At 48.3% G+C, this 16,747-nt stretch overlaps 1 protein-coding gene across 3 annotated transcripts in view; it reads right to left on the reverse strand.

The window, feature by feature from the left end:
• PRDM16 (PR/SET domain 16) overlaps positions 1 to 16,747 on the reverse strand; it is a 306,284-nt gene that overhangs the window by 274,933 nt on the left and 14,604 nt on the right. Inside the window, exon 3 of one of the 3 annotated variants that reach the window (XM_035344711.1) lies at positions 3,400 to 3,403. The exons of 1 other annotated variant lie outside the window; for it this stretch is intronic. The gene's annotated coding sequence lies outside the window, so the exon portion shown is untranslated. Of the gene's footprint in view, positions 1 to 3,399; positions 3,404 to 16,443; positions 16,742 to 16,747 lie in introns of those variants that run through there. One more of the 3 variants, XM_035344712.1, reaches the window with a different exon arrangement.

Below are 16,747 nucleotides of genomic sequence, written 5' to 3' on the forward strand. Positions count from 1 at the left end.
AGCGGCAGCCCCCACCAGTTCCGCTGCCCTGACACATCGCACATGTGGGCAGAGATGATTTCTCATGCAAACCAGCTTACTTGAGTCATAATTCAGCACAAATTCAATTTTTATCCGTAACTGTGAACTTTTCTCGCTTTCGTAGCGTCAAGTCAGCTCATTAACATTACTTAGCCATCGTTTTTATAGTTGAATTATACTATGTTTATACTGTGGAATTCCATTACTTAATTGCTTCACTACTGGAAATTTCAGTGGGGTTCTCATTTTTCGCATAAATCTTGAGAATAAACATGTTTCTGTATTTCTCTTAATTAAGTGCATATTTCATAAAAATAGCCAACACAGACAAATTAAGCAAAGCATCATTTGTTTAATCAAATGGGAAACTCATGCTGCATGTAAATGGGGAAACTCCAAAAGCCTTGGCGTTTGCTTCCAGTAACTGCCAGAGACTGGGTATTCCTCCAGACTACCCAAATCTGCTCGAGCCTCCAAAAATGCCCTGCAGAATAGCACGGCTGGTCTAAAACGGGGCGTGGGGAGGGGGGGGTCACGACACAATGACACCCACAGTGAGAAGGGGGAGAGAACCCAGGGAAGGAAGCGCCTGGGGCCAGCCCCTCTGCTCCATGGCAGGGTTGGTTACACCCATGCTTTGCTCCACATCAGGCAACCTAAACGTCTGAGGTTCCTTATTGATGCACTACCTGTCTCCCAGGAAATCTGCTTGGATTCGGGTTGTTTTATCAAGGCTTTTATCTAGAAAAAGGGCATGGGACCTGTTTGGTTCACTGCTGTGGCAGTGGGATTTCTCATCTTTTTAGGGGATCACAGTGTAGACAAGTGACTGGGTTACAGGGCTTTAAAAAAAATGGTAGCACACAGGGACAATGATACATTTTCCCATTCCTAGTGTAGAAACAACACACAGAAGAGACATTCTTGTGATGATGATGAGGAGAAACAAGAAGTGAAAGTGAGCAATAGAAGGAAAAAATACCTTAATTTTAGGTCAGTGGTGAGAATCTTTTAACTTAAATTTGCTTCCTCTTCTGCACAGTTTTTACAACTGTTTTGAAGTTTAACAATGGATAAAATAAAGCCCTGAAATTATCAACTGTTACAGTTACTCGAAATTTTAGCAGCTATTTTGCGCCCTGACTTCATCCCCCAGCGACGATGCTTCCCCTTGCTCCAGGGCACGGAGCTGGGAGCACCCTCGCAGCCACTGCCTTTGGGGAGCTGTGCCCTGGCCAGCAGCATGCCGTGTTCAGGCTCATGAATATGTTTACTGAAAGATCCTATTTTGAGCACCGTTTTATTCAGACATCAAAACCATTTAGAAATTATCACCTGCCTTGGCAGAGCAGCGGCAGCCGAACAATGCAAGCATCTGGATTCCGCGGCCGTGTCGGCCGTGGCAGCTGGCACCGAGCACTCGGCCTCACTCATCGCTTTCTGAAACCCTGCCAGACTTGTACTTCCTAAATGAAACCTGGCTGAACAGCGACATTCGGTTCCTCCGGAGTCCTGGAGGAATCGGCTGATTTATGGAAACCAGCTACTCACGCTTGAAGCCCGGGCTAAGCAATAATCAATACTTTATCAATATTTTTAATATGGCATTATGGACTCTGATTTTTCTTCCACTGAGACATCTGCAGCGCTATGAATAACCCCCCTCCTGTAGCAGAGGAAGGTCTGACTGCAGCACTGCCCCCTGTGATCGGCATGGTGGGAGCTGCGGCTCACCCCATGCACTGCGCCGCGCCAGGAGAGCACCGCGGGTAACAGCCAGGCTAGGGAAGGTTCCCTCCCCGGGTACTTGCAGGTATCAGGGAACACGGCACAAAATATGAGCACTTTTCTGACCTTCCTTCAATAACGGTTATTTCTTGAGGCATGCGCACATCGTGATACACCTTACTTCTGAATTGCTCTGCAATTTCCTTGTGAAGCCAGCGCCACTAACGCTGATAACTTACATGAGCAGTGAGAAGAATGCCTAATGCTGACCACAGATCATGCTGGCTTCCTTTGAGAAGAGCATTCTCTAGATTTCATAGCTGAACAGGTGAAAAAAAATATTGTTTTAACTAAGAAAAGATGGCATCAGGAAGGAATTGATCCTACAAAACTGGTGCCCAATATCCTCCATATCCATGCACCAAATGCGGCTGATCTTTTCCTCTTCTGAATGCAAGAGGAGTTCCTCCAGCTGGTACCACACACCCCACACGGTGTAACCTGTGAGATCAGCTCTTGCCTTTGCCCCATGTTTCTGCATGCAAGCAGGGGCCTGCCAAGCAATGCTGCTGCAATTTCTAAGGGACTAGAAATGAAAACATCAATTCCAGAGGCCAGAGAAAGTGGTACACTTTGATCAGAGGCACCTAGCTCAAGCACTTCAAAGATCAAGCCTGATTTTCAGTTTTAAGGTGGCAGCTACCGGTGAGAGCAATGCTAAGCCTCCCAGGCCCGGTTTTGGAGGGTCAAAGGTCACAACAGTTTCAGTTGCATTCACAAAATCCCAGTGCTTCCCAGCACCTCCACACTGCTTAAAGCAAACCAGCAACAGACTTGGCAGCCAGATAGGAAAGGGTAGTGAGAAAGATTTGGCAAAACAGCATCTATGTAATGCAGAGAAAAGCTATTTTAAGAGCTCTTAACGCTATTTTAAAAGCTGTGCCTTTTTCTCTTTACCACCTTTATATCTAATTCTACCTGCTCTTGAGAGCATAAAGTAGGCAGGTGGGAAAGCAGGGCACCAAAAGCCAGAAGACCCACAAGGCACCCAAGGCAGAAGACCCCCTCTGGAGCCGCTCAGCTGCTGATACAGACATCTTTCCCCTCAGCTACGGCATCTCGTGTTCAAAATTTTGCTCTTCATCAGCTGTAGCCATAAAATGCAATACCCCAGTTAATCCAACAGCACACTTAGCTTTTGTCCCACGATACTGAAAATAACAAAAGCTGACACCAGCAGACGCACTGATGAGTTTCTCCATTTCTTGACAAACTAGTCCATTTTAAATGGAAATCAGGGCACTGGAAATCAAGACATGAAAAACCCCAAAGCTTCATGTTTAGCTCATATGTTATTACTGATACCTGCAGCATGAAGCTGCCTATTACAAGCAAAAGCAAGGGGGGTCAGGTTGCTCTAGCCTTTTGCTGCTACAGTTGAATCAGTAGTTTAGGTTTTTGTGGCTGGCTTCCTTATCCGTGCAGGGATGCCCCTTATAAAAATCTGATTCTGAGCAGCTGAGAGCTCTGTGATATCCGAAGCAGCCCCTAACATACCTTTACCAAAGCAGCACTGCTACATGGTGCGTTTTAAAGGGAACAAGACATACAATAAAACTTTTATTTCCAGCAGGCTAGGTTGCTTCCTACACATCTGGGCAGTAACCGGGGCTGTACACCAGCGCAGAGAGGTCTGTGCTCCTGACGGGCACATGGCTGTAATGAAACATTGATACTTCTCATAAACCCCACGTTTAACGTGTTGGCACAGAGATGCCTTTAATCTCATTCCACGTGTAAAGTCCTCTCCCCTCAGAAAAGCTCTTCCTCCTGCAGAAACCATCCGTGGCGTGTAAAGGAGCCGGTGGCTGCGGCTTTCAAAGCAAACCCCGAAGTATTATTCCATTTTCCACTGAATAAAAGTATTGAGGACCCTTTGTCAGGGAGGAGCGATGCCGGCTGCCTTCCTGCTCACAATGCCACTCTGTTTGGTGGGCCGCGGAGGGGTGTTGCCCGAGAGATCCCAGCGGGGTCCAGCCCGCCGGTAATGCGCTGCGACCGCTGGCTGCAGCCACCAGCCTCCTCCACGCTTCCCTTTGAACGAGGGTCGTCTGTCGGGGCCGGGGAGCAATTTAAAACCGCCGGGAAAGGGAGAGCTTAGGTAAAGGAGAAAGAGCGATTCCTTATCAAAGCCACCCCCAGAGCAGAGCAGGGTGGTAAGGCAGGGTCGGACCCCGGACCTCCAGCCCTGAGCCATCAGGGGAGACCCCCCGATAGCGACAGCGGGCCTTTGGCAGCCCAGCCCAGCTCTGAGGGGGGCGATTCACACCTCCACGGGGGGCAAGGGAGCAAGCGAGGACCTGGAGTCAAGGGCGGTCTGAATTCTGAAATTCAGAAAAATAGAAAATGAGATTCACCAGGTAGCTGAGCTCCCCACACCTGATACTGGGGGAGAGAGGGTGGCTTCAAGGTCTGTTCACAGAACTTCTGTGAAATATTTCACAGACATGCATGGGTGAGGAGCCCCAGGACCATGCTGCATGCTTGCTCCATAGCGATGCTTGTGAATGGAGATGCATAAACCTGCCAGGCTGATCTCTAGGTGGGAGAGGTGGTGCAGCACAGTAGACTTACTTTTGGAATGATTTTTCACTTTGGCTCCAGCTTATACCCCCTGAGAACTGCCCCCTTACATTTAATTTCTCATCTAAAGTGGAACTGAATTCTCATTTCCTTTTTTTTTTTTTTTTTTTTTTTTTTTTTTCCTACGAAGGATAAAAACACTTTGCGTAAGAAACAAGCAAGTTTCAGAAACAAAGTGCACTCTCTTGCAAAAAAACTAAAGGGTTTGCCTTCACCAAATAACTGCAACTTAAAAACACCTCCATGCAGAGATGTTCTAATGTGGTGTCTTTGGGCAGGAAACATCCCAGACTTCAGTACATACAATTTAGAGTTCTACTACCTTTAAGTGTTTTGGGGGGGGAAACAATCTGTTTTGATAACTCCTGACATTGAACAGTGATAAATAATTAAATATGTTTAACTGTTTCATTAACTAAAGATAGATTGAGAGCGCTCCATAGATAGAATATAGATCAAAAAGATTGAGACTGGCTGTAAATTCCCCTGATGTTTTATGACACCATTTGTATTCTGTCACTCACTAGCTTTATGTATAGTCCAAGCTGTGAACTGAATACCCCATTCAGAAAGCCACTCACTCTGCATGTTATTGCAATTTAATATTTTCACACACAGACACATCATTATCTTGGAACCTGACACTGCAAGGAGAATTCAGTAATTTTTCAAGAGTGCTTTTTTTTGTTCTAATGCGAGCACCGAGGCACAAGATTGATCTAAATGACCACTCTTCCAATATTTAGTCTCCAGATAGATAGATCAGCAGGTAGATATTTGTCTGTGTTTTCATGGATTCTTCTCATTTCAAACATGTATGGATGCAATTTCACTGAAAGAACTAAAAAGAAAAATTAAGAATCTGTCATTACTCACAAGAATACCCCTGACATAGTTACAGCTTGAGACTGAGAACCAGATATGCATATATTGACAGTGAAGTCCTCAAGGCTGTCTCTTCAGTCTTCAATTACTGAGACGTGACTACGGGACGGGATTACTCCGCTGACGCTGGGATCCCGGATGGGCAGTGACTACACATTCCTCGAGGCTGGGTGAGTAGAATCAGCCACATTAACAGCTCTTCAGGTTACAGGCAAAAATATGTATTTATCAATATTTTAAGAGCTGGGTCACGTCAGGAAAAGGACTTTAGAAGTAGAGACAAAGGCACAGCTGATTTGATCCATGCAAACAGGTCTATCATACACCGGACCCTTGGTAGCTAATCATTAACGAGCATTACATACAAACTCAGATATAACAAAAATCTTTATATGCAAACAGCATCGATGTCCCAAGGAGCTCAGTGCCTCGAGGGCCTGCTCCAAAGTCCAATGAAGCCGATGGAAGGATTGCCGTGAACTTCGGCAGGTGCCGGGGCTGCAGTGCCGCCTCGCGTGGCTGCAGCGAGGGTTCCCCTGCGACCGCCCTTTGCTGCGAGTGACAAAGCCAGCCCAAAGCTCCAGCCGGTCACAAACCACTGTCATTAATACTGCACATTCCCAGGAATTGGCCGCAGGATGAACCTGATACTAGCGGGCAGGAGGAGAAACAGCGAGTGTCCAAGGTTAAAGGCAAACATCCACTGTGGGATCCATCTCCTGGGCTTGGGTTAGACATGAGCCTCAGCCTGCCCCAAATGATGCCTTCAGCACTACCATTACGGAAGAAAAGAGGGTTCCCGTCCTAAGCAACACCCCAGAAATCTTCCATAGGTTCTTGTTTCCTTCACCCAGACAGCACGGCAATAGGCGTGCAGAAGAGACCCTTCATAACATGAACTCTGGGGCAGGACATTTCTCTGGTCAGCGCCCCGAGACTTATTTCTCAAACTGCTGAACAACAACGCTTTGAAGCAGTTACTGTCCATTGGGCAAAAATAGATTTATAGATGTGTGTTAAATGCACACTCCTTTTTCTGATCTACTGGAACAGACAGCACTATTACATAAATCAATATTTAGCTGGGGCATTGACTACTGGATCACACGAGAAACTTTCTGATTACGGCTGGAGGCTACACGTGAATATTTACACCGAGCCCTCTGTGTTCTGTCAGGATGCAGGGAACTACACATTAACTGGAGAACCACACAAAATTGCTGTTTTATCTGAAATGGAAGTTAAACAGTAATACACAGGTTTAAAGAGGAAATGAAATACATATACGTAGGTCTAACGCCCGGATCATCCACCTGTCTACCTATCTGAACCACTGCAAGTAACCCAGAAGCGGGTTTTCTGAAGAATATTTATCAGGGTGATAGCCATTTCGCTTCACAGGTGCTTTGTTGTTTTGTTTCAAATCAATAATCATAACCCCCTGACAATAAACCATTGGAGGAAGCACGAGGCTTTACCTAAGGGACACAGACGTTCTGCTCGTCTGGAAAAGCACACGTCTCCCAGAGCCTGAGAAAGCATCAGTAGCTCCCAGCCATGTCCTTAAGGACACATCCATGAAATCAGCTTGGATTTCCTGACGGCTCACCTTTAGCTGCCGCTACCAAGAAGCTGTTAAAATTACTGTACTCGTTAACAGGTGCAATCAAAACCAGAAGACAAAGGCAGAAATTCTGCTCTGAACTTTATCTGGCTAAATACTTGAAGAGTGCTCTAGCAGGAAGAATTTAAGAACTCCCAAAGTAACAAAGATCTGTTTTTTATTCATTCTATATGGGATATACGAGCAGAACTGTTTCTGAGCAGAGGGCTTTTCAAAGTTATCCATGAGGCATCAGCTGCTTTTTAAATATGACTATTGTGCCATGTAGGGATTTAAATTTATTTTATTCCTATGTGATAATTCTGAAATAAAACACATGATCACTTGCTAGTTGTGCTTGTTCCCTATTTCACATTTACGTAATAAAATATAAAATGAAACCAGTCCTTTTCTATAAACAGAAAAAATGGTAAAGCAATTTTATACTACATGAACTTCAAGCACAGCCATTTAAAAATTAATTTACATGATTGAGCCCAAAAGGTCCATTCACTGTGAAATAAAAAACACTAAATACTATCCTGGAAGGACAGAAAATGCCAGGCTGCATGTAAACAAAAGCATTTCTTTATAAGCATCTGAGATGGAAATAAAAGATTTTTAGCAAAAACTGAAACTTGCAAGAAAAAAAAAAATCTGATCCAGTAAATTCAGCAAAAGTCTCCCAGTGACCTCAGCAGGAGCTGGAGCAAACCCAAAGATCATTAATGATACATTTATCCTGAAATCACAAAGGCAGGTACACAAAATCCCTCCCATGTTACAGATCAAGTAGCTGAGGGTAAATTATTTGCTTAAGGCAGTAAAGCAAGTTCATCAGCTCCGCAAAAAGCAGCTCGGGCTTTTTCTGCACCCAAGACTCATCTCTGGTCAAGTAATGCTCAAAGTTGTGTGTCTGTTTTTTTTTGTTGTTGTTGTTGTTGTTGTTTTTTCCTTTTTCTTTTATTCATAGCAGCAAAGGCCGCCAGTCCCAGTTCCATCTCTCTACAACTTTTCCATGCTCTGAGCACAGCTTTGCATCCAACTTTCCATATTTTCTGACAGCCAAAGGATCGAAGCCCGGCAGCGCGGGGCTGGGGGAACAAACCCACATGCTGGCCGCAGCCTCGCGCCAGAGGCCGGGGTGCAGCAAGGCTGGAGCCTCACCGCCGGCACAGAAACAGCCCCAGAACCATACTGCAGGGCGTTCGGTGCCGCTGCCTGCACCTTGCTACAGCCCAGCCGCTTCCTTGGCCTGGCTTTGGAGACCATGCCCAGCTGCACGAGTCCTCCCAAAGCGATTTTATATCAAGAAGGAAATAAAGCTGATTTTTTTATTTTTATTTATTTTTTTTCCCCTCCTGCAATACCAATAAAACATATCTGAGTATCGCTTGTACCAAAACACCACTGCTATAAAGTTAAAGATATGGAAAAGAAAATTAACTACTGTTTATGGCAGTGGTGGAAGGGGAAAAAAAAAAAGCACAATGCATGCAGGGGACAGATGGCTTCTATCCAATATAGCCCCTCTTCTGTATATTACTTTGAAAAGGAAGTCCATGCCACTTCAGAAAATAGCAATCTGTGTAAAATATGCTAAGGTTATATAATTGATCATTCCATGAGTTAAGAAAGAAACAGTTTACATCCCTCCATCTGAATATGGATCTGCAAATGCTAGAAGTGAATGTGCTTAAACTCCCTGTATACCAATATTTGTATATTTTCTGCACATACACAGAAAATCTCTTGGGTCATGTGCTCAGCTGGTAGAAGTTAGCATCATCGATGCTGATACTGATTTCCATGAGTTGAGATCTGACCTCTCATTTAAAAAAAACAAACAAACAAACAAAAACAAAACAAAACAAACAAACAAAAAAAAACAACTGAATTTTGTCAGTTTAACCTCAGTTTTTGCAGAAGAATCAGGCATGTGGATTAGAACATGTTCCGCTCCACATTATTCACTGGGTACACACGCATCCTAAGCCAGTGTTGTATGCACATTCATATGAAAGACATGCATACTGGAGAAAAAAAGGAAAAAAAGAAGAAAGGAAAGAACAGTTTTCTGGCTAAATTGTGCTACCTGAACAATTCCTTGCCTAACAGTGCCAAACCCAGTTGCAAACCAGCTGTGTGCTGAGCTCTGCCCCTGCCCCGTGAAAGGTCCCGGTGAGCACGGCGCTCTGTAGGGTGCAGCCTCCCCTTTTCCCCCCAGCTCAAAGGACCACCGAAAAACTCAGAACTGCTGTAGGAAGGGCTTGCTCCGTGGTAGCTTATCAAAAAAAGCTAGTAGAAGAGGGAGGCACATTCAAAGTGATGTCTAATCCTGTAACGCCTTCACCTACACTGCCAGGAAGAAGCGTTCTGTGCACAGGTCGTACCAAAAGCTGGGCTTGCACGCTGGTGCAAGCAAATTCAGGTGAAAAAATAAATAAATGGGGAGTGTGACTCAGTGAGCACCGACAGCCCATCTTCAGGTGGGAGCTTCAGACAGACAGGCGTGGACTTTCTACAGTGGAAGCAACCCACGAATCGTTCAGTAAAACACACGTGTGATAATGAATAGCCAGCCTTCTCTGGTGGTGATAAGATATTTTAACTAAAAACATCAGGGCATGTTTAAAAAATGATTACAAATTATTTTAACAGTGTATTTGCAGAGGGTTATAAAAACAGCTATAATATTTTTGTCTTGGATTCTAGAATTACCAGTGTGACAGCTAATGCAGTAATGATTTGTTTCAAATGCCAGTGTTTAAGCTGTATAAAGCTGATTTTATACATTTTTCCAGTAGGCCGCATTGTAGTTAATGAAATTAAACACACCAATCGCATTTGTCCCCAGGGGATGAGGAACTGAACACGCCACTGGTTTATTTTTTTATTAAAATAAATTGCAGCCAGCAAGATGGACTAATTGCATACAGAATTGAAAAAGAAACATTCCATTGATATAATTAAGCCAATTTTCATGGACAAAAATAGTTATAGTGGATATAAAATAAGCAGAGCATTCACTACAGTTTGACTTCTCCCCACCCTCTATATTTTGTACAGAACATTAACTATTAAACAAATATGTTTCTTGAACGGGCTGACAGTGTTATCTAGTAATGATGGCTAAATTGGCCCCAAGAACTGATGCCGGGGCATTGTGTCTCATGGCTTTGGCAAGAGAGTCCATACGCCAAAAACAACAGACCAGTAAAAAAAACCTGCCACATCAAAATAAGACCTTAAAGCAAAACACCTGAAAGATGTAAAAAACTATCAAGACAGGAATAAATCAGCGCCCAGCTTATTTTGGTCCACATTTCACCCCGAATGCTTGTGCAGTCTTCCCGGAGAGCTGTGGCCCGAGCTCCCCGATTTACCCATGCCACTGCAAGCAGCAAGTGGTTAAGGGAAGATGAAGCCTTTCCACACCAGCTCAACAGAGACCAAGATTTACCGCGATAGAAGCGTAATTCCGAGGCCTACTGGAAGTAATTTGGCCGCCTCCATCCATTTCCAGCCGGGAAATGTCTCCCCTGGAGAACCAGCGGCCTCGTTTGCAGAACGAGGGCGGGTGTCGCGGCACAAAAATGCCTTCCTGGCTTTCTGTAGGGTCAAGCACATCCATGGGGCGACGTGCTGGAGGCTCACCCATGCTCTCCCCACACACCACGTGCTGCTGCAACACAACACGGGTGCCTTCGTGCCGAGAAGCACTTTGCTCCATAGAAAAGGAGCTGGGTCCCAGCCCTACCTGCTCACGTCGTGACCCTCACTGCAGGGAAATTTCTTTCCAATGACAAAAAAAAAATCGAGCAGCCAATTCAGGCTGCGAGCGTTCAGAAGCACGAAGAAGTACACTTATTCCAGGGATGAAAGTCGTATTTCATTTTTATTAGCAAAGAGGGTCACATCATTCACTGAATGAAGAAAAGGAAAAAAAAGTCGTCGGGACAGGGACACTCTGTTACAGATTTGGACGCTACACAACGCACAACCTACTGCAATAAAAATAAAAATAAACAGCCCGTGAGTAGGTACCGGTGATGCATGAAAATCCATTAAGAAAATAAAAGAAATAATAAGGTCATAGATCTTTTCCACTACGACATCCCTGACCTGCAATTCCTCCAGAAAAAGAGGGCATATTTAAGATCCGAAAACACAGTCATAATTTTGGTGTGGAATGCTGCCGAGCACTGACATATCAACAGGCTGTTACCCAGAGAGTGGAAACAAATGTGTTTGCACATATCCTTCAGATGTCTTTATTCTTAACTGCAGATGGACACTGTATGTGTACGCATTTACCGATATGCTGGCGACTTACCCCTACAGGATTATTTAAAATATCACTCAAGAAACAGGCATGAGAAATTCATTATTCAGCTGAGATTTTGACCCTTTCAGTTAGCATTCAGAATTGTGTGAGTTTATCATTTAAATAATCCGGCTGGAAAAAAATAAACACGTCCAGTAAGAGTGGAACAGCCATCACGTCGTGGAAACACAGCCTGAGCTTCCCTGGCCCGCAGAGCACGTACGTTCCTACGTGCTGCCCCCTTACACTATAGGAAAGGCCTAGGCTGCACTGGAATTAAAATCTGCATTCAGACAATTTCACACACCAGAAGTTTACGGCAACAGGAAAAAATAATAATAACAATAATAATAATGGAATGCAAAATTTGCAGCTAGAAGGGCAAAAGCAAGTCTGAAAAACGTGGAGACTCTGCCTGATGCTATCAGCAGGAGCGGCCGGGGATCCTCCGGCAAGTGGCCGCAGCCTGCCCCACGTCCCCAGCTGGACGGGCAGCTAACAATGCTTCCCCACCAGAAAGGCGGCCACTGAGACTTACCTCATTAGTGTTTGCAAACTTCTCCAGGCCTTTGTCTTTGAAGCACTGTATTAAATAGCATAGAGCTTTCATAAAATATATAAGCCATAATAATCGGAGCCGTAATAACAATAATAATACTTTTCACTCAACAGGGCCTTTCCTTCTGAGAATCTCAGGGTGCTTTACAAACATTAATGAGTGCCGCCACGCCACAGAAGGATATTTCCCTCTTACACAGAAGATGCCCTTGTCAGTCACTTCAGGTATTTCACTTCACAGCCGAGGCTGCTCTGCAGCCAACAGCACAGCCCGTGCGGGCAGGTGTAAGCTGTGTGCAGCAGGCAGGCTGCGGCGCTCCTTTATCACCGGTCACGGAGCGGTTACATCCGACTGAGGAGCGGGGATATTATTACAGCGAGCAACAGCTATGAATTACACTGCTCCTCTGTTGTGAAATCCTAGCTCCCGCATTGCATTTTGCCCAGAAGCGAGTGGAGATTTTGTGTATTTCAGGTACGCTCGGCTCTCTCCCGGGCAGTGGGTCAGAATCCTGCCCGTGTCTGCTGTGAGACGGGGGATGCATGGCGCAACGCTGGGTGCTGCGTGCTTGTGCAATTCTCTGCTCCTTCTGACTCCAGCCCTCCTCGAATATTTCAATAGGAACCTCCTGATTTATTCTGTGAGTCCCCTTAGCTTATTACAGACCCATATTTGCTGGTCTTGGTTTTACGCTGCAGTTCCAAAACAAAGTCTAAAAATAAGGCAGCTTTACTTGTTTTTAAACAAAGTTTATAAAATACAAGTCACCGCGTTTCTGCACTTAGCTCACAGGTTCATCAGCGTGTAGAGCCTGCAATTTTTTGAAAGCTTCTCTAAGCACTATCAGTCCAACAGACGAATGCATCTGCACAGCCACGCTTTGCATCTGCACAGCCTCCTTTTAGCCCACGGGAATTCGGTGACACGGGAACAGCGTGCCATTCTGCGATGCACTGCACAAACCTACACTTATAGATGCGCACACGAGCATCCTGTGATGCAAACACACGTGGATAAAACATCACAAGCACCGCACACAGACACCTACGAGCATTGCCTTTATTACAGGCCAGAATTAAATCCCCGATGTCTGTGTCTTCTTCAGCCTTAGCACTTTGGCACCTTAAAGCCGCCAAGCTATGGGCAAGTTCAAACAAAGTCTCCCTCGGCAAATAACCAATTCAGCCCTCCCTTTTGCCAAGTTTCTTCCCAGGACACGGGAGAAGGGAGCTCTTTGCAGTTGTTCCCTCCGCACTTTCTCAAATAAATCAAACGTGAGCGGGGAGGTGGGGGGGGGGGTGAATTGATAAATTATATTTGTAGAATTTAGATTATTTTTTTAAAGACTAAACCGATTTTAAATCCTTGCTAATTTTTGTTGAAGCGCTAATTACACATCACCTTAATTAGCGGATCAACTCCCCCATACCTCCCCCCCCCCCCCCCTTCCCTGCCCAGGATCCCTAATTGCCTAATTGAACAGATCCGGGGCAGGCTGGGGGAGGGCGAGGCGGCGGAGGCTGCCGCGGCGGCGGGCCCGGGGCGGACGAGGCCGGGGGAGGCACCTGCGCGCACCCCTGGCAGCCCCTTGCTAGCCCGTGTAGGGACCCTGGGTAGGGACGGGGCAGAGGGATGGGCAGCCTTGAAGATGGTTAAAAATAAAACAGAAATCATAGACGCACCACACAAAAAAAAAAAAAAAAAAAAAAAAAAAAAAAATCAATCCTCCATAAATTTGCGGCCTCCGCGTGCTGCGATATCGGAAGCGTCTGTCCCAGGACAAATATTGGCTCCCTGAGAAGTGGTCCTCGGGGTCCAGCCCCCTCGGTCCCTTCTCCCTCCTGCTCCCGCTGGGTCGGGGGGGGAGGGGGGGGGGGCGGCCTCCCCCTGGCCTCCCTTTCGACAGGCAGCCCGGGCGGAGGGAACAGCCCCGACTGCAACTCAGCCCCAAACTTGAACTTTGCCGTTTTCCTCGCGCTGAAAAGCGAAGGCGGCTGCGGGCAGACCGGCCCCGTTTTCCAGCACGATCGTTTATTTAGGACCACGTTTATTTAGGACCTGCCGGCGGCGGCGTTTGTACTTCGGGATCCCCGAAGCTGGGGGCGTTTGGGGTTTGCTGGCAGCGCAGCCCCGCACCGATTTATCCGCCGCCTTTTCCCTCCGAGCAAGGGCTGCCGGCTGCTGCAGCCGCTTCTCCTGGGCCGCCGGGGGTTTTATTTTCTAGGGCACGAGGCCCACGGAAGGAACCTTTTCCCCCCGGGGTCCCGCAGAGAAGTCCCCGAGGAGGAGCAGCGGGGCCCTGCCGCGTTCACCTGCGGCCCCCGGGGTCGTTCCCCCGCAGAGGGGCTCGGAAGGGGCTCGGACAGCCCCCGGCTTCTCCCCGTTCTGCTCCCCGGGGGCCGGCCTAAAACCGCCGGGAATTTCGGCATGACCCCACCGCAGCGCGCACACGCACGTTGAGCCCCTCTGCGAGGCAGGTAACAGAGCCGAATCCCCAGAGGAGCTCCACATCTGCTCGAAATATTGCCCAGGGGACCGAAATTCTGCAGCGCTGGGGTTTAACGCGCTGCCTGCTGCCCCCTTGCACGCCCCGGCCCCGGGACACGCGGGGGCACCCACGGGCACCCGCAAGGCCCCTGGTGCGGGTGCATGGGGGGGTTGTGAAGGGGCCTTGGGGACGTCGTGCGGTCACTGAAGTTGCCACTACCTCGCCGCTGTAAATACGGCAAGATCCGCACACTCGTGTCCGTGTTTAATCTGTTTTGCAAATAAATACTCCTGGGATATTGAAACCTTAGCTTCGGACTACTGTTTTGAACTGTGATCCCTAAAAAATCCTCAGCTGAAACCCCATAAACCGTTGGGCCTTGTATTGTATTAAACACCTGATTTTAATCAGAGCTCAGCCCTCCGAACAGCCACTTCCAGCCCGCGGTAGCAGCGCTCCCGCCGACACCGGAGGGGTTTTTGCTGCGGCTCCGTGCGCGAAAGGAAGCGGCCGGCTGCAGGCACCCCGCTCCCAGCTCATCGCCCTGCCGACGGAGATACCCGGGAATGGAAAACCTGCCGGTCCTTAAAACCTGCCGGTCCTTAAATCCTGTCCTCAAGCCGCAGAAGCTCCGGGGAGCCCGGCGGTGTGCGCGGCTGAGCCCCGGGCCGGGCAGGAGGCGCGCTCCCGGCCGCACTCCCGCAAAAACCCGCAGCAGCTCGCTCCCGACACGCGCTTCTCCGCGGGGAAGCAGAAAGAATAAATATATATATATGAGAAAAATAAAATGAAATAAACATTCCATTATTTTCACAGCCAAGAGAACGCTCTGAAAATTACTCTTATCCTAAAAAAAAATTAAAAAATAAAAATAAAAAACAACAACAAAAACCGTTTGTTTTTGTGTTTTGTTTTGTTTTGTTTTGTTTTTTTTAAAAAAAGTTATTGAGAGGGGGCCTTTAAAGCGTGTGTTTATTGAGAAAAAATAAAATCCTGGGATTAACCGAAAGACAACTTCCCAACGAGCGTGGCCGCGATGTGCGGCCGGTGCTGAGCGTACCGACCGAGAGACACCCGCGCCCTGAGCAGCATTTCTGCTCAGAGCCGCAGCTGTCGGGGCGAGGAAGGTGCTGCTGGCCCACCGGGGCGTGCAGAGGCTGCTTGGGGAGCTGGGGAATCTTCACGGAGCGCACTGTAAAACGGGGCCGCAGCAAGGTAAATCGCTGGGCCTCGGGCTCGCCTGGGCGTTTTGTCGTTCGAGAAAGAAACCCGGGGAGCTGCCACCTCGGCCACCGCGGGGCTCGTCTCCGCCTGCCCGCGCCCAAAAGAAAACTCCTGCCCCGACGCGATTTTAACAGAAATAAGGAAAGGAGGGGGGGGGGGGGGGGGGGGAAAACCCCCGAACCCTGCAGCATCTCGGCTGGGGAGCCGCACCGCAACCTCGGGCACGCTTTTGCCAGCGCGATGCCCTCCCGGAGGGCTGGGGAGCTGGGGGGGAGCTGCGGCCGAACCCCCCCGAGCCCACGCGTGGGGACCCGCGGGGGGGCCCCGCGCCGCGCCCCGCGCTCGGCTCCCCCGGCCCCGCCGCACCTGAGCGCTCCCCGCCGGGCCGGGAGGGGGGGAGGACACGGCCGGGGGGGGGGGCGGCCGCGGAGCTCCACGCCACTGCTTCGTCCGGGGCTGAGCGCGACAGATCCTCCCGCAAGGCTCCCCGTGAAAACGCACGCGGGGTTAAACGAGCCGGGCGCCGCTATTTTCCAAAGCGTCCTCAAAGCACTAAATGCGGAGCTCCCAGCGGGCGAGGACCGCGCTGGAAGTTCCGCAGCCTGCAGAGATTTCGCACGGAGCCGGAGAGAAACAGAAACTAAAGGAGAGGAGCAGCGGAGGGGTGCGGGCGGGCTGCCCGGGCACCGCTGCGGCACCGAGCCCGGGGGCTGCTCGGCTAGGAGCCCCCCGTGCGGCTGCGGGGCTCTGCGGGGGCACCAAAGCCCCGCTGTCCCCTACGAAAACCCCGCTGTCCTCAGCCGAAAATCCAGTCTAAAAACAATTCGAAAGAAAGAAAGAAAGAGGGGTCCAGCGGAAGACGGAGGAAAAAGCTGCGCAAGACTTACGAGCTGCAATTCCACCCCCAAGTAAATTTTAAAAAATTAAAAATTAAAGACACTCCCCCACACTCCCCTCCCCCAGACCTTCTTAACCCCCAGCTGGGACACCCGAGCTGCCTTCAGGATCTTCCCTCTGGACCTGCGAATCCAAAGCCCCTCACTGAGAGCGGATCCATTTTTGCTACAAATTCTCTTCCTTCCCTCTCCTTGATAATTGTTCCCGAGCCTAGAAGGGTTTCTTCTTCTTCTTCATTTTATTTTTTTTTAATTTTCCGTTTGTCTCTGCCTGTCTCTCCCCCTCTCTCTCTCCAGCGCTCAGTCTGTCCGGATCGCGCAGGCAGATGCCAAACGCAGACCTCTAGCGCCCACTATTTCAAAAGCCAGGAAT

The sequence above is a fragment of the Oxyura jamaicensis genome, chromosome 21 (genome assembly GCF_011077185.1).
Source record: "Oxyura jamaicensis isolate SHBP4307 breed ruddy duck chromosome 21, BPBGC_Ojam_1.0, whole genome shotgun sequence".
Lineage (NCBI taxonomy): Eukaryota > Metazoa > Chordata > Aves > Anseriformes > Anatidae > Oxyura > Oxyura jamaicensis.